Raw genomic sequence first — 21,549 nt, forward strand, 5'->3', positions numbered from 1 at the left:
ATGCAAACACTTCAGCTTTAAACTCAGTTTAGTTGCTTTTCTTGCAGTGTGACAAAGCTTTACCATATCCTGACACATACTATACAACTATGCAGGAGTCAAGTAGACAGCAGCAGATTGAAACGGGTCAATGTTCAGACAGGTGTCTTCTGAAAACCATTTTCCAGTCAATGCTCAACTAACGCAGTTTATAAAGTTTCACCATCCAAGGAAGACTCAAACTCATTTTGCGTACCTTCTTTTGAGTTCTTCCCCAACATGGAATCCATTGGCTGGACAAGTTCAAGGGGTTTCCTTGAAGACAAGTCTATGACACAAAAGGCATTGAGTCACTATGAAAACCTACAGCTTTAAAACATTTCTTACAGCTGTCCTTACCGCTTTGCTTTTTCTGAACCTCACTGGCAGCTCCATGATTCATCCCAACTATTGGCCAACATGATCCTATGGAGAGAGCATATTTTTCCACAAATCCTAATCATGAGAAAGAACAACAGACACAATCCAGTTTTAGGACTTAACACCAAAAACAGCAGACAAAAATGCAAAACCTTTGGCCAGCCAAGCCGCCAGCACAGAAATCAGCAGGACTCCAACAGCTCCCATTGTTCCAGTCAGCAAACAACATCCCAACCCACCTGTGAGGTTTAAATCAGCTCCTCGTGGAGGTGACACAGCTGTTGCTCATCAGGTATAATTAAATTTAGAAGATTCAGGGCTCATTCAGATAATAGTGAATTAAAAATACCAAAAGTGGATTTAAATAGTAGTATTGAGGATTTTAATCTTTATATATGTAATGCTATTGTAGAAGTGGCTAGTCGAACTATAAGGATAAAAGGTGGGAAAAAGGAAAGGAAGTTGGTACCATGGTGGACATTACAGTAGAATGTACTGCAGCTATTGAAGAAACCAAATAAAGCCTTTAAAGTATTAAAAAGAAATCATAGCCCTCAGAATTTGAATGAATACAAAAATTGCAAGCAAAGGTAAGAAGAACTGTTAAAAGTGATTAAAAGAATGAAAGGAATTAAAAGAGTGAATGGATATCCAATATTAAATAATGGAGAAACAACAGCAGTGAAAAATAAAGATAAGGCTGAGATGTTGAGAAAAGTGTTTGTTAGAATTCATAGTTCTGAAATTATCAGTGTAGTAGGGCGAGAAAAGACAATTCTGGAAAATAAGGAGTTATTGGAAATATGGTCGAATCGAATGATTTATTGAATATGTCATTTACAATAATGGAATTGAATAGGGCAGTTTAAAAATATAAATTATCAGCTCCGGGAAAGATCAGATTTGTTATGTAATGGTAAGTCATTTAAGTGAATTTTCTGAGAATATTTGATTGGAATTGAATTTGGGAGGAGGGAGAATTACCAAAAAGTTGGAAAGAAGCTGTGGTTATACCAATTAGAAAGCCAGGAAAAGATGAATCAAAACCAAAAATCAAAAATTATAGACCAAGAGCTTTAACATCCAATATATGTAAAATAATGGAGAGAATGGTAAATGAAAGATTGTTATATTATATAGAAAGTAAAGGACTTATATCAAAGTATCAAAGTGGATTTAGGAGAGGGAGGAGTACAATGGATCCAGTAAGATGTCTAGAGAATGAAATAAGAAAGGCTCAAGTAAATAAAGAGAGTGTTGTAGCAGTATTTTTTTATATTGAAAGAGCGTATGATATGATGTGGAGAGAAGGGTTATTAGTTCAAATTAGAAGAATGGGTATAAATGGTTGTATGTTTAAATGGATTAAAAAAAATTTAGAAGGAAGAAAAATACAAGTGAGAATAGGGAAGGAATATTCTGAGAATTTTAACATAGAAAGCACAGTTAGTCCATTATTATTTTATGTGATATGTTTAAGGCTTCTCACCAGAAGAGCACCTAAAAGATTTCTGAGGAGTGTGGACATAAATCCCGCCACATTTTACCTGGAAAGCAAGCCCTTTATTGTGTTGTTTACGAACTCAGTCGATAAACTTTGTAGCTTCCTTAAAGAGCTCGTACTCCACTTTATTTAACAAACATTTTCAAACATGTCTCCAGGGCTGTGTTCGAAACCGCCTACTTCTCCTACTATTCCTACTAGTCATACTTTTTTAAGTTCCCGGATGTACACTAGATGCATACTAGATTCGCCGAAATGTTGAGTATTCATCATGAGGTTACTTGTCACACTCAAACTACCCAAGATGCAACGTAACGTGACGTCGCCCATCGCCATTTGAACGGTCAAATTCCGTTAACGGGACGAGAGCAGTCAAAACGGCATAACCGGAAGTGCGTTGCTCACTGCGGCTAGCTTTACTAGCGGCGAATTCGTGGGAACAAAATTGTAAATAGCCGGTATTTTGTCAGATTTTCAACACCTTGGGGGTCTAAATGACTACTTTCTCGCCTGAAAATGTGTCAAATGTTGCTAAAGTTATATATTTACAGAGTTTATAGCTTAAGCGAAATCAGCTTTTCAGGCCGGCTGATTTCGGCTCGGGCAGGAGTGAAGTGCACTGTGTGTAAACGCTCTGCATACTGTCAGATAGATGAGTATGCCGTTTTCAAGTATGTAGTATGTAGTAGGCGGTTTCGAACACAGCCCAGGTTCAACATCACTTGTTCTACTGCCTTATTCATGTAGTTGACCTTCTATTTATGCTTGGTAGGTCCACCTAGTGGTCATATTTGGAATGGCTATTTAATGCATACTGCATATCAACACATCCCCCCTTCTGTAGATCCAAACATTAACACACTGATACTTAACTTACTTACTTAATAGATCTAACACACTGATACTTACTTTAAACATTCATCAACACATCACCAGTTTTTTTTTTTTTTTTTTTACAGTGAACCAATATCCAGTCCATTCTTCTTACAAGTTCAGTCTATCAGGTCTTTTTGTCTGGCGCCCAGATCTTCTCAGGACAGGTAATTCCGACTGAACATTGCTTGTGTCCTCCTGCAAATGTCCATTGTCTGCACTTGATGCTGCGTCTGCACTGAAATCATCAGAATCATTTTCAGCCTCTGTGAAAGTCTCTTTTGTTTTCAGAAGGCTGCGGCGGTTCCTTCTGAGCACATGTCCTTCTTCAGTCTTCACTTCATAGGATCTAGGTCCGACCTCCTGGAGAACAGTTGCTTTTCTGTTCCATGCTTCTTGATCCTGGATTCGCACCACGTCATCCTTGGCGAGTGGACTGAGAGGCTTAGTTGACTTGTCAAAACGTTGTTTCTGTTTCCACTTCATGTTCTCCAATTTCGTCTGTATCCCTGTGTTGTGCTTGATGTCTGTGTAACAGGGAAGGGTTGTGCGTACTTTGCGATTCATTAACAGTTCTGCTGGGGATAAACCACATTCAAGCGGGGCAGCTCTGTAGCCTAGAAGAGCTAAGTAAGGATCTGACTTGCTGTCTGTGGTCTTTTTCAGAATCTGTTTAATGATGTGCACCCCCTTTTCAGCTTTGCCATTTGCCTGTGCATGCTGAGGACTGGATGTAACGTGATTGAAAGCATAGTGGCTCGCCCACGTGGGTTCAAACCCCACTCCTGGTACCATGTGTTGTTTACGAACTCAGTCGATAAACTTTGTAGCTTCCTTAAAGAGCTTGTACTCCACTTTATTTAACAAACATTTTCAATCATGTCTCCAGGTTCAACATCACTTGTTCTACTGCCTTATTCATGTAGTTGACCTTCTATTTATGCTTGGTAGGTCCACCTAGTGGTCATATTTGGAATGGCTATTTAATGCATACGGCATATCAACACATTTATAATTTGACCTCATTTGCCTTCCACATTTGGGTATATACTGAAGAGATTGTAATAACCCCAACCCTAAATTTGACTTGTCCTAAGTGCAATTGCTTTTGTTTCGCCCAATTTTAAATCAAACAACCTCAAACATCCCTACATGAAACCACATTTAGATAATAATGATTCTATTTTTGTGAAAGGGGGATGAATTCATACCCTCTGTACACATAGGAGACACAGAGGCAGGGAGAGGAGACACAGAGACAGGGAGAGGAGACACAGAGGCAGGGAGAGGAGACACAGAGGCAGGGAGAGGAGACACGGAGACAGGGAGAGGAGACACAGAGACAGGGAGAGGAGACACAGAGACAGGGAGAGGAGACACAGAGACAGGGAGAGGAGACACAGAGGCAGGGAGAGGAGACACAGAGGCAGGGAGAGGAGACACAGAGAGGAGACACAGAGGCAGGGAGAGGAGACACAGAGGCAGGGAGAGGAGACACAAAGGCAGGGAGAGGAGACACAGAGGCAGGGAGAGGAGACACAGAGAGGAGACACAGAGGCAGGGAGAGGAGACACGGAGACAGGGAGAGGAGACACAGAGACAGGGAGAGGAGACACAGAGACAGGGAGAGGAGACACAGAGGCAGGGAGAGGAGACACAGAGACAGGGAGAGGAGACACAGAGACAGGGAGAGGAGACACAGAGGCAGGGAGAGGAGACACAGAGGCAGGGAGAGGAGACACAGAGACAGGGAGAGGAGACACAGAGGCAGGGAGAGGAGACACAGAGGCAGTGAGAGGAGACACAGAGTCAGGGAGAGGAGACATGGCAACACAACAAACTAGCAACACTGATTGACCAGAGTATTACGTCCCCTCCTCCTCTCTTCCTTAGGCTGCCCCCTACTCAGAGGACATGCATTTCTGTTGTGTGATGATTGTGCTACTCATGGAGGAGATGGACGTGTATGCATGTCCTTTCTTCATCTTTGTGTTTATACTGGTTACAGGCGAGCGCATAGGAGTGGAATATTTATTGGCCCAGACCAACAGAGGTGACCTCCTGGCTCCATCGCAGGTCCCTGAAGTCCCCTCGCAGGTGCTGGAGGAGGAGGAGGAGCCAGGTGACACCATCAGCACGCCTGACATTGTGGGCCAGTCAGCTGCGATAGGGGCTGGTGATCCTCTGAGTGCTGTGATGGGTGACGCTAAACCCGGACCCCTCGTCACAGAGCTCAATAACACTTTCTGTAACACCTTACGCTAAAACATAATATTTAACTGAAGTAAATGTGGTTACATTTTAAAAAGATAAATGAATGTAAAATCAGCATGGCTCACATATTAGAAACAAGAGTGTACATTTATTTGCTTGGTTATTCTTTTTCTCACTTTTCAGACCAGTCAATGTGACTGGAGAGGTGTTGCAGGATGGGAGGCAGTTGATGCCCTAGCATCCTACCTACTAGGCTTGAATCGCACCATCACAGCCTTGTCAGCCAAGGAGGAGGAGGAAATAGTCCACCGCTACACAGCTCTCCATGCCATGGACAAGAAGCCTTCAAGGTACAAAATAGTAATTATTTTGTGCACCAGAATTAAACATAGATTCCATGGGCTGAATGAAGAATATGGATGTCTCTTTCACCATTTAGCTACACCCAGAAGGCTAGGAAGAAAGCGCGGGCATCAGGAGGACCGTGGAGAGCACCGAGGAAGCCGAGTGGCTCTGCTCCTGGACAGCAGGCGGCAGAGAGGTGCTTTCTATCATTTTGGTTCAATGCAAATCATTGACTAAGAGAAACATATGTTATTAAGTGTAAATTACTTTATTGCAATCCCTACTGACATTGTCACTTGGTTCTTCGTGGCTTTACAACCTTGTTCACAGTCCAGATCATATCACACTTCTCTCCCACAGACTGTACATGACTCACGGCCAAGCAGCCCGGGACCCCGAAGTCCACAGGGTCAGTGAGTGTGTCTGCCTCAGACTGGCCAAGGAGTTCCAGCAGTCACGCAACAGGCCCAAGGACATGAAGGGGAAAACCCTGCCCATCCCTCAGTCCACTGTGAGTGTGTACAGCCACATTAGACAGCTGCTGGAGGACAGCAGGGTTGTCCTGGTCCAGACGACGCTGGCTCTGGTGCCGGTGAACAACACCACGGTCTCTGCATGGTATGTGTTATTTCATTTACCTTCCCCATACAGCTAAGACAGTATCTGTATATACATGTATATAAATATTTAACCTCAAGAAAACCCTCCACCTGCATGCTTGTTAGAAAATATGTAACACACTGTATGTAATAACCTTAGGGAGGGAGGATAGGCTTACACATATAAAATAATGAATGTTTGTCTTGTAGGCTGCTTAGGAGGGACAAGAAGAAGGACGGGAACATGCTGCTGAAAGGTACAGTTCTCCCTCAACAGCTGCACCTGGCCAAGGAGCCTCTCCCTCCAATCAGCACTCTCCCGGCTGCCCCTGTGCAACATGCACACGAACAGATGACCTTTGACCTCCTCAGTTCCCTCCACAATTTGGGCCAGCTCCGTTCTAGCAAGCTCCCTTTTCATATGCTCCCCCATTTCCCCACTTTCCATCTACACATGCTCCTCCTTTTTCTCAGGCTCCTCAACCACAAGCTCCTCCAGAGGGCCTTCCAGGTGCCCAGCCAAGGCAACCTGCCTGGAGGCTGAACAAAGCTGCCCAGGAGGATGAGGAGCGAATGGCAAGGGGGGAACAGCCACGGAAGAGGCTGAAAAAGGAGAAATACCACTACACCTGCAAAGTGTGTGGCCAGGACAAAAACAAACAGACCGGACACACCCAGCTAAAGGGGCGGTGCTACTGTCCAGAGTCAGGACAGACCCTGGATGACCGGAGGAAGAGTGGAGGCCTATAGTCACCATTACTTGTCTCTCTCTGTTGTTTGTCTGTGTGTCTGTTAGCGTGGATATATGACAGGGCCAGAGCTGAGGTGTGTGTGTGTGTGTGTGTGTGTGTGTGTGTGTGTGTGTGTGAGTGAGAGAGTGCCAAAAGTTCTGTTCTGTTCGGTTCGGTTCTGTTTCAGTGAGACAGGAGGGACATAACATACTTTATAACAGAATCTTCTTGAATAACAGGACAGTGAGTGTCATCCACTGAATGTGATTGTGAAAACCAAAGCCAGAATCATTTACATTTATTCACAAAACACAACACTCTTTGCTGCTCAATCTGGAATTTGTTTTATTCATTTGTGCTGCACAGATGTAGTCTCTCAAATAATTGAGATTACAATAAAGAAGGAGGGGAAACATGATAGGGAGTTAATAACATTTACAGTTGTAGACTGTTAATACTGTTTTAACTTTAAATGTAGCATATGGCAATTTGAGTTAATAATTTTAATATTGTATCATATTCATTTCATCATATTAAATGCATTCATTTACGTAATTACATACTCACAGGGTTATTACTTTGGTGATTTGTATGGAAAAAGAGTTTCTGTGTTAAAAATGACTACATTACCCAAAATACATTGCGAGACGAGAGCGCAAGCTAAGATGCAAGTGATATGTATCCCGCAAGAGACATGACAATTAAAGTGATGATAAACCTTGTAATAAGTGCAGAACTGTGTGTAAACAATGTTGAGAAGATAGAAGAGTAGATAAAAAGAATATAAAGTGTATGTTCTCCTCCTTTTGGTGTTGTTCACATGGTCTTTTTTATTCTACATAGTTTTATACTTTATTAATTTAATAGCACTGTATTTGATATTTGTATCGTGGCACCTTTTTTGTTATGAAGCTGCTTTGATACGTTTTGGTATTGGGGTGAGTGTTTGTATTTTATCTGTTTAATTTATTTTAAGTTATTTTTGTGGAAGTGGTGCTATTTTGTGATAATTTAATTGGTTATAATAAAACTTTTATTTATAAAGCACTGTTATGCAGCATTTTTACTCATCATAAGTGCTTAACAATGTCAATAATGAAACAAAATGTTATAAAATTAGGTTTAAGCTATTAATAATTAATAATGTAAAAATATATATGGGGATTCGTTTGGGAGCCGAAAGAGCCGGCTCTCCACAGTAAGAAGAGCCATTAGAGCCGCATCTCGAAAAAGAGCCGAAAATCCCATCAGAGGTGTGTAGCAGAGTGGCGCAGCGGAAGCGTGCTGGGCCCATAGCCCAGAGGTTGATGGACTGAAACCATCCTCTGCTATGTATACATTTTCAAATCAAACTCGACATCTCTCATTAAAAAACCTGGAAAAGATGATGTAACACTCATAGCATCACAGTTGACACTTGACCAACTCTGAAAACCTTTCTACACACTCTTAATTAAAACTAGTTTGGTGTGCTCACGAGTGTTCTCCAAAGTCCACTTTTCTGATATAAGTAAGAAAAAATAATTATTGTTGTCAAAAGACTGAAATCTTTCACTTTTGTTAAATGGATTAGAGGATCGTTTACCCCATTTCTTTAAAGCTGCAGTCTGCAAGATTTGTTGTTGTCATATGTAAAGTCCTACTTTTTGGCATTTTAAGAGTTTACATGATCTATCAGAACGCTTGAAGTTGAAAACGGTGACCTCCGTAGTCGCAAAATGCAAGAAATGCTTATTTTTTAACCGAAAAATAAAAAGTTATTCAACTTCCTGTCCCGCCCCTTCAAAACACATGAGAACTCGTGCACGTCTACGTGCACGCCAGATGCGTCTACACGACTCCTCATTCATCAACTCACCTGTCATTTGCGATCATGGAAGACACAGTAAGTAGACTAGCCCGTAATGAAGTTCAATAGTCTAGATAAATAAGCGTGGGGACGAGCCTACCTTGTATCGCGCGTGCACAATCGGTGATTGACAGGCAGCAGAGCCCAGCTCGTAAACCTGATTGGTTACCTTTTACCGGTCCGGTCTGCAATTTTGTAAACAAACCTGCTGGCTTTGGAGGGACCTAGCGGGACATATAGGGGACCTAGAGAACTCTTTTTTTTTTGTATTGGGGTATTTAATGTACTACTTTCAGAATCCCCGGACAGTTCCAGGCATTATGCTTGAAAAAGAGTTGCAGACTGCAGCTTTAAGTTGTGTTTTTTATTTTGAATAGTCACGTGGATAAGGCACTGGCCTCCTAAAGCTGGGCATACACTGTGCAATTTTTGGCCCGATGTCGACAAGACTTTCACTCGTGCGACTATTTTGGAGATCGGACCAAGTTTTGGCTCAATCATGCGTCTCGCATCGTGTAGTATACATGGGGTAACGACAAACGATAAGCCCTCCCGACCACCTCCCGATCGTTCGGATGAAAATCAAACTTGTTTGAAATCCTGGTCGCCGCTCGTGAGGCTCTCGCACAGTTGAAGCAGTTGCACGCGGCGATTGACCTCATCCTGTCACACTACGCAGAGCCAAGCAGAATGTCCAGCAAAGAGGTGTTCTTTTGCTGGGGACTGGCCGAGTGCTCCTGCTCAATCGTTTCCAGTTGTTGCTTGGCTCTTTTGATATAAATTATCAGAGCCTGAATCTGTACTTGTACCTTCAAAGCATCCTCGGGTGACAGGAACTTCATCCTACGAAAGCGGGGGTCAAGGGCAGCAGCAATGATGGCCACATTTTGTCCATTCTCTTTGAAAGCAGACTCAGACTCCCACCTTGCCTTCATCTCTTGGTCTGCAGCAATCTGAAAAGAGTTCACAGAAGCAGACCCGTATGTGGTTTTCTTTGTAGACTTATGGAGACCCTTCAGCAGTGGAGGTAAAACAGATATTGTGACATAGGACTCTCCACTGAGAAAAACAGTGGCCTGTTCGAAAGGCTTGAGGACCTGCTCCAGTTCCTCTAGTAAGATCCACTGATCATTCCTCAAATCCATGTATTGCTTCCCACGCTGTGTAACGTCTGGGTCAGAAAGTGTTGCGACCACCGGCCACCGTTGTTCCAAAAGGCGACTCACCATGTAGTATGAGCTGTTCCATCTTACAGACACATCCTGGAGCAGGGTATGCTCAGCTGTACCCCACTGTTTTTGTTTCTGTTTCAGCTTGCTGCTAGCCGGCTCACTTTTCTTGAAATGCTTCACAAGAGACCATGCAGCCCCGAGTGACCTGTCGATCATGGGGTTGTTCTTCAAGGCATGATTTACCACCAACTGAAGCGTATGGCCGGCACAACAATGTGATGCTACCCCATGTTTCTCCTCTAGGATGCGAAGAGCTGCAACAACATTTGCTGCGTTATCATGTACAATCGCCAGTACATCATCTCGAAGGGAGAAATCAAATTTATCTGCCACCATCTCAACCCAAGAGGCAATATTTTCAGCAGTTTGGAGCTCCTCAAGCGGCATTGTAGTTAAGCTAAACGAGGTCAGCTCCTAATTTTCATTAATGAAATGACAGGTGACACCTAAATATGCCTCAGTGACCAGACTGGTCCAAGCATCAGTTGTTAGGGATAGTTTGGAAATGCTTTTTTTTAGTTCACTTTTCACTTTGTCCTTGGTAACCATATACTTCTTCTCCATTAAGTCAGTGAAGTGGCGCCTGGATGGAAGGGTGTATCCTGAGTGGAAAGTGTTTATCATTTCACGGAAGCCTTCACCTTCAACAATCGCAAGGGGGCTCATGTCCTTCACAATCATAGAGACGATCCTGTTTGTGTACACACTAGCCTCCTGGGGTGTGCAAGGTGCCTGGTTCTTTTTATGAAAAAGGTCCGCCACACTGCTTTCCTTACTCCTGTAAAGGCAAAAAACATAAAGTACATGAATATTCACAGCAGCAAATAAAAAATATAGCATCGTCCACATCATTGCTGTTATTATGATACATTTAGCTAACAGTAGGCTATACTACAGCCATCTCAGAGGCTCAACTTAAAAAATTGTTTATGTAATTTAAATTGTCAACTTGTAATGCGTGTTTACTACTTGGATCTGGTTGCTACTAGATCGTGGAATTTCGACAGTCAACAGGTAGACTAGAACTACATAATGGCAGAGTATAAAATCCACCGTCCGGTGTTAGCAAATAGATAACACAGAAGAAACATGTCGGGACTGGTAGCGCTAACAGCTTTAAACTAGGCAAACATGGGACCTGCAAATTATTCATGTCGACGAATTTATGACGTCGAATAAGTCGAATACGTCGAGTATTTGACCCAGCTCTAGTGCCAAAGCATGCTGAGCTGTTTGATGAGAGATATTACAATTGTATTGTAACTGGTAATCTTGCTGTATAGCACCTCCTACTTTTCGGTTCAAGTTTGACATAGATCAGCAGCAGTTCACTCGAGTCTCATCACATAAAAATACACAACACTTGCATCTACCGCCATGAGGGAGCAGTCAAGCTCGAAGCCACGCCCACTGCCAACAAAAGCCAGGCAGAGTCTCTGTGGAGCAATGGGTTAGCGCGTTCGGCTGTTAAACGAAAGGTTGGTGGGTCAAGCCCACCCAGGGGTGTTCTGACACATGCGTATTACGTGAGTTAAAGCAAACATTCTGCTGCCAAAACGCTCTCCTTACGTATTATACACGCTCCTTGGCAAAATATTTCTCCAAGGGTGACCTGTTAAGTGCAGTGTAATGCATGCCTCAACCTGGAGGCTCCTCTGTCTTTTGTCAAAATTGCACAAGCAAAGTGAAAAAACAACCTTTTTGTCATATTGCTATGAAAGTCACACACAAACAAGAAAAAATTCAAAAAGGCTGAGAGACCAAATGAGGGCACTTGGGAAACAATTTGACATTAAATCTCTTTCTTTAACAAGTCGGACCAGGAAGTTATTGACTACTTGTTGTGTGCTACTTTACTTGTTACCTACACAGCAGATATCAACCTTATGAAAAACATAAATAAATCGAACACATACTCTAATGAAGGGATGAGAGGTGGTAATGATCGAGGCTACGCCCACAGACAACTACAGCAAGTCTCTGTGGCGCAATCGGCCAGCGCGTTCGGCTGATAACCGAAAGGTTGGTGGTTCGAGCCCACCCAGGGATGAGTTTGTGTACCAACAAATCTACCGGTAAGCAACCAGTTGTAGGTTTGGTAGCAAATCGATATCTGTAATGGGTGACTTGTCCCACTGAACACACAAGTTATCCTTTAAGTCATTTGGTTGACAAGAGTTAAGGTGCCAAAGCATGCTGAGCTGTTTGATGAGAGATATTACAATTGTATTGTAACTGGTAATCTTGCTGTATAGCACCTCCTACTTTTCGGTTCAAGTTTGACATAGATCAGCAGCAGTTCACTCGAGTCTCATCACGCAAAAATAAAGAAAGCTTGCATCTACCGCCATGAGGGGGCAGTCAAGCTCGAAGCCACGCCCACTGCCAACGAAAGCTAGGCAGAGTCTCTGTGGCGCAATAGGTTAGTGCGTTCGGCTGTTAACCGAAAGGTTGGTGGTTCAAGCCCACCCAAGGACGAGTGTGTGTACCAACAAATCTACCAATCAGCAACCAGTTGTAGGTATGGCAGCAAATTGATAGCTGTAAAGGTTAACTTGTCTCTCTGAACCCACAAGTTATCCTTTAAGTCATTTGGTTGACAAGAGTTAAGGTGCCAAAGCATTCTGAGCTTGTTGATGAGAGACATTACAATTGTATTGTAACTGGTAATCTTGCTGTATAGCACCTCCTACTTTTCGGTTCAAGTTTGACATAGATAAGCAGCAGTTCACTTGAGTCTCATCACGCAAAAATACAGAACGCTTGCATCTACTGCCATGAGGGGGCAGTCAAGCTCGAAGCCACACCCACTGCCAACAAAAGCCAGGCAGAGTCTCTGTGGCGCAATAGGTTAGCGCGTTCGGCTGTTAACCGAAAGGTTGGTGGTTCAAGCCCACCCAGGGACGTTCTGACTTATGTGTATTACGTGAGTTAAAGTAAACATTCTGCTGCCAAAACGCTCTCCTTATGTATTATACACACTCCTTGGCAAAATATTTCTCCAAGGGTGACCTGTTAAGTGCAGTGTAATGCATGACTCAACCTGGAGGCTCCTCTGTCTTTTGTCAAAATTGCACATGCAAAGTGAAAAAACAACCTTTTTGTCATATAGCTATGAAAGTCATACACAAACAAGGAAAAATTCAAAAAGGCTGAGAGACCAAATGAGGGCACTTGGGAAACAATTTGACATTAAATCTCTTTCTTTAATAAGTCAGACCAGGAAGTTATTGACTACTTGTTGTGTGCTACTTTACTTGTTACCTACACAGCAGATATCAACCTTATGAAAAACATAAATAAATCGAACACATACTCTAATGAAGGGATGAGAGGTGGTAATGATCGAGGCCACGCCCACAGACAACTACAGCAAGTCTCTGTGGCGCAATCGGCCAGCGCGTTCGGCTGTTAACCGAAAGGTTGGTGGTTCGAGCCCACCCAGGGACGAGTGTGTATACCAACAAATCCACTGGTCAACAACCAGGATGGTATTCCTTGAAAGTAGCTAAAGAAAGCCAGGCCATAGCCAGAAATCGTCGCTTGAACTAGCACCATCTCCCAATTAAGCCTCAAGTTGCTCCACAAAGACATTTCAGCTGCATCTCAGCGAGGCAAATCCAAGCGAGGCTTACATAGCCTAGCTAAGTGTGAGTGCACGAGGAACGTAAGAAGCCCTAACGAGTGGATGGTGGAAAAATGGAGATGGCAGAAAAGGAGAGCAAGACAACAGCTCTAATTTTTTCGGCAGCTGAATAAATAATGCTGATGGAGCTGTATGAGGATTTTAAAAGTGTCATCACCAGAAATGGTAATACAGCTGCGATCAAAAAAGCGAAGAAACGGCATGGCTAACAACTGCCGACAGACTAAACGCCTAAGTTCTGAAAGTTTCAATTGTTAGACATTTATTTTACTGTACTCATGTAGTTATGCTCTCCTCTTGGTGTTATAATGTGTTTACATAAAGCATGTTGAATTGTCTCTGTATGAGATGTACAGCACAAGTATACTGGCCCTGCTCACTTTATTAATAACCCAATAATCGACACGCATCATCATACTTTGTGACTATATTATCGTGAGTGTGTGACCCACATATTATTTTTTCACTGTTACATCTCAACAGGAGCAATCTTAACAGCCAAAAGCGTACCTGTCAGCAGGTGAAGGTAAAGTACAGGAAAATATTTCAGAGTGGTAAGTAGCCTTTGAAGAAATGTGTTTGTCAAATAAGAGAGCACCAAACTATATATGGAAGAAACTGAAAATAAAAAAGATCAAGCTCGAGATTATGAAACTGGAGAGGGATGTTAGTATAAATTCAGATAAAGGAGAATTTCGTGTTGTGAACTGTATTTAATTCAGTTTTCTCTCCACAGCTTGAGAAACATGTAATAATAATTAAACAATTCAACACAACTTGAACTCAAACTTGTCATTATTGTATGCTTCATGCAAAGTGTTAGAAATTTGTTTTTTCATTTATATTCACAGTGGGGTGCAATGAGCTAAACGTGTGGAAAGTTATAAATCATCTCTGTCCATTTAGCCTTCTTACACCTGCTCTGACTTAAACTGCTACTGTGTCAATGCTAAATTATGAAAAGAAGTTCTAACTCAAAGGTCACAACAATAAGGATCAAAGGAAATATGTGTCCCTGTATAGGTCCCTCACTGTGTCAGGAGAAACTGAGTCCTTTCAGGCACTAGAACCTGCAGGGACTCAGACTTCAGCCTGAAAAGTTGTCCACAAGACAAAATGTATAAAATATGAAGTATACTATTAATTTAAGATGGCTCTGTCAGAAGTCAGCCATTGTGCCTGAAAAGTTTAAGCAATGAACCTGTATTTAATTTGGCCAAAGGTCATTTCTATCCGTGCCCTTGTTTTAGCATGTGCATGTGCATGTGCATGTGCATGTGCATGTGCATGTGCATGTGCATGTGCATGTGCATGTGCATGTGCACATGCCCTTATTCCTGGATCAGGATATGGCGTGAGGAGGTACGGCCAACAGATGTTTGATCCAGCACTTAAAGTCAAAGTTCAGCTCTGTTACCACCATCACAGCGTCCTCAGTGGTGCCTCTTTGAATGATCACAAACCTCCTGAAATGCACAATATGAGTAAAAAACATTCAAACTTGTGCAAGAGCATTACTTTGACCTTTCTTTGGGCTCATGTCATTTCTGTATTCCCCGTTTGCTCAAGTATGATCATTCACTTTAAAACAAAAGAAGGAAAATCTGAATAACAACCCATGATCTCTGGCCCTCTCTTGCTTTCATTACTCATCCAGTGACATCACTCCCTGGCCAATCAGTGGCCTGCAGTCTGTAGACGTCACATTTTCGGCTGGACTCAACTCGAATCCCTGCCGTGTAGGTGCTAAAAATGTAGCTGCTACCAGCTGTTACTACCTCATGAAAAACCCTAAAACCCGAGTCGAATTTAGTCAAGTGGAGTAGCGTTTTGCATTTTGGTTCACGTTTCTCATATTTTACACAGGCAGGGAAGTAATGGTGTCAAGATGGCCGAGCGGTCTAAGGTGCCAGACTCAAGGCTTTATTCCTTCCTTAGGACAGGGACTTCTGGTCTCCAAAAGGAGGCGTGGGTTCAAATCCCACTCCTGACACTAATTTCTTGCTTAAATCTTACTTTCTTATTAGAAGACCGTAAAGAAAGCCATGTCAGGCCATGGTGAAAAAGGGCATTTATCTCTGAAGACGGGCCTTCAGTTCCTCCCATCAACATACACAATTCTGCTGTGCGATGAGGCAGTTCTCCTGCTACATTAAGCTCTTTTCCACTCGTACTTACTCACAACCACCTCAATGTGGGTGGGGTCGTTATAGCAAGGAGGTCCAAAAGTCCTGTGATGTCACTTTTATTGGACAAAACATGACACAACAATTTAGGACATCAAGGTATACCTGCTACTTGGTCTATGTCTTTGCGTCTAGCAATCCACCTCGTTGACGATCACAGAATACATCAAATCCAACTGTTGCTGTTGCCGGGTTCTTGATAAGGAGTGGCTTTCATGACTCATCCAGTGACATCACTCCCTGGCCAATCAGTTGCCTGCAGTCTGTAAATGTCACATTTTCGGCTGGACTCAACTCGACCCCGACCGAGTAGGTGCTAAAAATGTTCCACCTTGTGCCAGGTGGTATTACCTCTTGGAAAACCCTAACAGCTGAGTGGGATCCAGTCGAGTGGAGTAGGTAGAGGTTGAAAAGGGAGGAATGTGTTCCGATGTCATTCGAAATCTCTGAAAGTTGACTTTGGCTTGTTTAATCTCTTCTTTTTTTTTTCGGAAGGCATGTTTTATAAAATGTGAATAGCCCGGCTAGCTCAGTCGGTAGAGCATGAGACTCTTAATCTCAGGCGCGTGGATTCGAGCCCCACGTTGGATGTAGTAGTTTCAATAATCAACAGAAATTTGATCCAGCACTTAAAGTCAAAGTTCAGCTCTGTTACCACCATCACAGCGTTCTCAGTGGTGCCTCTTTGAATGATCACAAACCTCCTGAAATGCACAATATGAATAAAAAACATTCTTTCCCTGCCATTTGCTGCCTTTGTGTACCTCAAGTACTCTGGAAAAGATTTCCCTTCAGAATTGCTTTGACTCTGTAGTAGCCAATTTCCTGACAATACCAGTTATGTCACTGTCCATGAGCTTTACTGGCCACAACCCTGGATCATTTGAAAGTAGATCCTCACTTTCAGACTGGCAAATGTCCATTAACCCTGCCCCCTCCTGCTCTTGCTCCTTACTCTGTGCTGCGCTGTCATCTGCACTGCTGGCACTGGCCCTGTTGTCGTCACCATGGCCTGATGAGGGGCTTGGTTCTGTATCATGGATTCAAATGGAGTTTAGTTAAAGCATGCAGGTTAGTGATGCACGGACGTTAATGCATAGAAAAGTTAAATGCATGCAAGTTACAGTTATGCATGCAATCAAATTGACTCCATACTTAGCTGTAAAAGTGTAACCCTTAAAAGAAGGGAAACATCTTATTGTGAATCAATTTTAAAGTGACATGGTACTCTTTGCTACTTTCTCACCATCTTCACTGCTGGTCCTCGTCCTGTCCTCCTGCACTTCAGCAGTGGTGGTGTCACTGGCCGCTGCAACATTGCCTGATGTGGAGCCTGGCTCTGTATCAGTGATGAATGCAAGATAAGTTAATACAGGAAAAGGTTAAAGCATGCAGGTTTCAGTTATACATCCAAGTTAGATGTATATTAATATGTTAGCCTACCATTCGCTAACATCTAGTGTTTGAAAGCTCAAAGTCAGTGAGTGAACTTACCTTTCTTTGAGAAAAACTGAGTGATCAGTTGCCTGCCTCTACTGGCCCTCTCGTCTTTCTCCCGTCTTTCCTTCCGCTTCTGATAACCCGACTTCATTCTAGATTATTTCAGTCAGCTCACCGTCCATCATGTGTTTCAGACAGCCGCTCCATACACCTGCCTGCATTTCGGATGCGTTCAACTACAATTTGATCAGAACTGGACCGCACCATTTTGCAAGAGGGGGAGGGCCGAGTAAATGTCAATATTCCAAAGAACTAAAGAAAAGTTATTGCAATCGAAAATTGTGTGTAATTAGTTTATTTTCCATTAAAAATGTTGTAATTCATTAGAAAATTCTAAGAATGGGCAACAATATTAATGTTATATTATCACTACCTCCGAGGGCCCCCCAGGCCGCTGGGCCCTTAGAAACGTTATCACCTTTCCCCGCCTGGCGGCGCCCCTGGTGATGCCCGCCTCCACCAGGCTGTGCACCTGCTCCACCTTCGCTAAAAATAATACCACCGCACTGTTCATGCGGGCAGCGGACTTTACCGAACCGTGCCCGATCACCTGCCCCACGGCCAGCGCCACTTCCTCCACGCTGCACGGAGAGCCGGCACCGACTCTGATGCCGTGCTTCCGGGACAGCATGGAGAAGCCGCCAGACGCCATTGCGGCCGGGAAGCGCACCAAAGAAATGCGAAAAAAACCTCGAAATTAACCTCACAAGACAATGTACGTAGAACTAACACAACTAATGAAACATTTAACAGAGAAAACAAGGATAGCGAATAAAGGGTAGAAAAACCACCTTTACACTTAGCCTTTCTCTCAGCTCTTCCACTCACACTCCTCTCACCAGCAGAAGAAGAAGAAGAAGAAAAGGAGGAGTGAGGATGCGCAGTGGTGGAATAGGGGGAAGAGGCCGAGGAGCACGAAGACACCGTGCTGTCCCAGATGAAATTCGGGCCATAATTATAGATCATGTCATCATTCATAGCCACATAATTTTGCTTGTTTTTTGTTTGTGTTTATATTACAGTATATGTGTGCTATGTATATTTTTCTTTTCCTTCTACAATACTATACTGTATGGAAGTTACGTACTTCACAGTATTTGTGTGAATAAAAATGGTTGGTATGAGTGTATTGTGTGTGCTTTGAGGCTACTCTTACTGTGAAACTTTTTTCCTTCAGTTTTATACACTATTGTATTCTGTTAGGTAGTCCTATGCCATAGTGACAAAACATCTAAACATTTTGACTTGTAGTGCTCACACAATGCCAAAAGGACAATGCATTTTGGGGGCACTGACTATTTGAATGAGAAAGAAACTTCACATGGCTGAACTGTTTAGGGTGAGATATGAGCTTTTGCTGGTGAACCATGGTGTTTTGCTGAACCATTCAGTTTAGTTTAGCAAAAAGTACTAAAGAGTGTTTAAAACGTTCGGTCTGTTTCAAGAAATGAGCCTAGGCAACTGAGAAAGAGCTTTGCAATTTGGGTGGCACTGACTCTTTTCATGGGAAAGGAATCAGGTCTGAAGCATGGGTGAACAGTTTTGGGAGAGATATGTGCTTTTGCAGGTTAGCTATGGTGTTGTGCTGAACTATAAGAGTGTTATGCCAAATGATCTTAGAGTTTTGAGAATGTAATTTCTGTTTCAAGAAATGAGCCAAACCAATAGAGAAAAACTGTAATAGGATGTTTGTTTGAATGGAGGGATATATAAGAAACAATATAACTTGATACTTACTGTAAGATTGTTTTTTTAAGTCGGCAGAGACAACGGCTCGATGAAAAATCCCTCTTCTGTAACGGCTAACTTTTATAATCCTCTAACCTAACGAAAACAAAATCTTTAATTTGTTTTTTTGTTGGTTTTGTTGGAGGAGGGGGAGCAGGAGCGTGAGGGGATGGGAAATTAACTCCAAGTTAGGGCTTCACCTTGATTGGCCGAGTTCCATTGTGAGCTCGGGCGTTGATAGGCTCGGTTCATTGTGAGTTGGTGCGACATTGGCTAAACCATTCAATGTGAGAATGGAGAGGTGCGAAGCCTATTGGAGGTGAGATTTAGACTAACGTGAGCGAGGTAGCGCCAACGAGGCTTAAAAATCATAAACGTGCATGTATTGTCAGCCTAGACTCACTTTCCCACACCCATTCATTGGTCCTGCAGACTTTGCTAAAGGTATGTGATAGCCACTTGCCCAGCTCACATGGATTGCATGGCAATCAAATAAGTGGATGGTAGGAAATAAGATCTTCTAACCTATGGGGGGAGAGAACGGCAAAGCCGAAGAAAAATGTGTCCCATGTCAGTCTATGTCAAGAGAAGGAGAGTCTGCAAAGGTGCTTTTGTCACACAGCGTATTCTATTATGTTAGCGTGATGAACTTCCTATCCTTTGTCATGGGTCTTGGCCAGGGTGCTACTTGCTTTTCTGAAAGAGACATGGTTCGAATCCCCATAACTTGGGTTTGACACAAGGAGACAAAGATCTGATTGCAATGCTTTAAAAAAAAAAAAAAGATGGTTCGAAACCCCATAAGTTGTGTTTGACACCTTCCACACTTTGGAGTGACTGAGCTTCCGAGTGGGCTTTCTGCAGCTCCAACAGAGAGCAATCGGAGGCAGCTGTGCCCAGCAAGTTTCCAGCTGTAACTGAGGTGAAGTGCTATAAACACATCAAAACACATGCCCCGTGTGAGGGTCGAACTCACGACCTTCAGATTATGAGACTGACGCACTGCCTACTGCGCCAACGAGGCCTGCAAATCATAAATATGCATGTATTGTCAGCCTAGGCTCACTTTCCCACACCCATTCATTGGTCCTGCAGACTTTGCTAAAATATGTGATGACATGGCTTGTTGAGCACGTAGCTACTTGTTCAAAAGACCTGTTGTCTGGACTAGAGGTTAAACAATCAACTCACAAGTTTCTTCATCTGGCTTTCATTCTCATTTTGAAAGTTTATGGAAAGTTGCAAAAGAGGTAGTTTCACGTGGGATAAACTTGACTGAATTGTCCCATGTCAGTCTATGTCAAGAGAAGGAGAGTCTGCAAAGGTGCTTTTGTCACACAGTGTATTCTATTATGTCAGCGTGATGAACTTCCTATCCTTTGTCATGGGTCTTGGCCAGGGTGCAACTTGCTTTTCTAAAAGAGAGATGGTTCGAATGCCCATAAGTTGCGTTTGACACTTTCCACACTTTGTAGTTAGTGAGCTTCCGAGTGGGCTTTCTGCAGCTCCAACAGAGAATAATCGGAGCCACTTGTGCCCAGCAAGTTTCCAGCTGTAACTGAGGTGAAGTGCTATAAACACCACATCAAAACAACTGCCCCGTGTGAGGGTCGAACTCACTACCTTCAGATTATGAGACTGACGCGCTGCCTACTGCGCCAACGAGGCCTGCAAAACATAAAAATGCATGTATTGTCAGTCTAGGCTCACTTTCCCACACCCATTCATTGGTCCTGCAGACTTTGCTAAAGGTATGTGATGCCCACTTGCCCAGCTCACATGGATTGCATGGCAATCAAATAAGTGGATGGTAGGAAATAAGATATTCTAATCTGTAGCCCCCTGTGACACCTATGGGGGGCGAGAACGGCAAAACCGAAGAAAAATGTGTCTGACATGACAAGTTTAAGTAGATAATAAAGGAAGGAGAAACTGAAAGGCGACAAATATCTGATTGCAAGGCATCTCTAACGCTAGTCGTCCATTGTTCCGTCACGTCAACTTAACTCGCCGGATTGGATGCCTAGTGTCACCGTGTTGCTACTACAGTGGGCGTGTATACGGAGTTGTAGATAGAACATACGGTAGAACGGCTCCGGGGTAAAGTAAATAACTTGTGATTTTAATCAACCGAAGTTTCGGAGGGAAATTAATGTGTATAAATTGTCAGCAATGGAACATTATTTCATATTGCACCATGGATGTGGATCTGCGAGTGAGGAGAGCTGCTATTGTGCTGCTGCAGCGACACAGGAGATCTCCTTCTCGCTGCATCACCTGTCCCTGCACCTTTTCTCTGATTTGAAAATGAAACATGAACAAGACATGTTGTGAAAACATGGCCATGGGTGTGATTTGGTTCTTTTGTTGAAATGAATGCCTATCACAATTATTGATAACGTTTAATCCACTACTCCACCTCTGCCCATGAAAGAATTTGATGCACTGGATTGAACCTCTATTCCTTGATGGTCATTACTTTACTGCAAAAGTGGAGATGCTCACAATTGCCTGATGTTTTAGGTGTGTTTATTCGCCTACAATCGTTTTAGCAAAGCCATTCTGGCCACTGCTGCTGTTCATTTTGCCCGCAATAGCAATGACATGAGCAATACCCGAAATGTTCAGTGGTGAATAAACAAAGGGAAAAAAAATACATGATCTACTGTCATTGGGTAACGCACTACGTCTGTCGTGGCAAATTTGCATAAACTTCGAGCGAGCCCAACTTTTTGACGTGCCG

The 21,549-nt window shown here is 43.0% G+C and overlaps 7 non-coding genes across 7 annotated transcripts; 5 read left to right on the top strand and 2 right to left on the bottom strand.

The window, feature by feature from the left end:
* The first annotated feature begins 11,722 nt into the window (after positions 1 to 11,722).
* trnai-gau (transfer RNA isoleucine (anticodon GAU)) lies at positions 11,723 to 11,796 on the top strand. Its single transcript has one exon. It is a non-coding gene; the product is annotated as a tRNA-Ile (tRNA).
* Positions 11,797 to 12,578: 782 nt separating this feature from the next.
* Positions 12,579 to 12,652, top strand: trnan-guu (transfer RNA asparagine (anticodon GUU)). The gene has a single exon. It is a non-coding gene; the product is annotated as a tRNA-Asn (tRNA).
* A 470-nt stretch (positions 12,653 to 13,122) lies between these two features.
* On the top strand, positions 13,123 to 13,196 carry trnan-guu (transfer RNA asparagine (anticodon GUU)). The gene has a single exon. It is a non-coding gene; the product is annotated as a tRNA-Asn (tRNA).
* Positions 13,197 to 15,274: 2,078 nt separating this feature from the next.
* On the top strand, positions 15,275 to 15,385 carry trnal-caa (transfer RNA leucine (anticodon CAA)). Its single transcript has 2 exons — positions 15,275 to 15,312; positions 15,340 to 15,385. It is a non-coding gene; the product is annotated as a tRNA-Leu (tRNA).
* Positions 15,386 to 16,096: 711 nt separating this feature from the next.
* trnak-cuu (transfer RNA lysine (anticodon CUU)) lies at positions 16,097 to 16,169 on the top strand. The gene has a single exon. It is a non-coding gene; the product is annotated as a tRNA-Lys (tRNA).
* Positions 16,170 to 19,757: 3,588 nt separating this feature from the next.
* On the bottom strand, positions 19,758 to 19,830 carry trnam-cau (transfer RNA methionine (anticodon CAU)). The gene has a single exon. It is a non-coding gene; the product is annotated as a tRNA-Met (tRNA).
* A 571-nt stretch (positions 19,831 to 20,401) lies between these two features.
* Positions 20,402 to 20,474, bottom strand: trnam-cau (transfer RNA methionine (anticodon CAU)). The gene has a single exon. It is a non-coding gene; the product is annotated as a tRNA-Met (tRNA).
* Positions 20,475 to 21,549: the final 1,075 nt, after the last annotated feature.

This window comes from Odontesthes bonariensis, chromosome 8 (genome assembly GCF_027942865.1).
Source record: "Odontesthes bonariensis isolate fOdoBon6 chromosome 8, fOdoBon6.hap1, whole genome shotgun sequence".
Lineage (NCBI taxonomy): Eukaryota > Metazoa > Chordata > Actinopteri > Atheriniformes > Atherinopsidae > Odontesthes > Odontesthes bonariensis.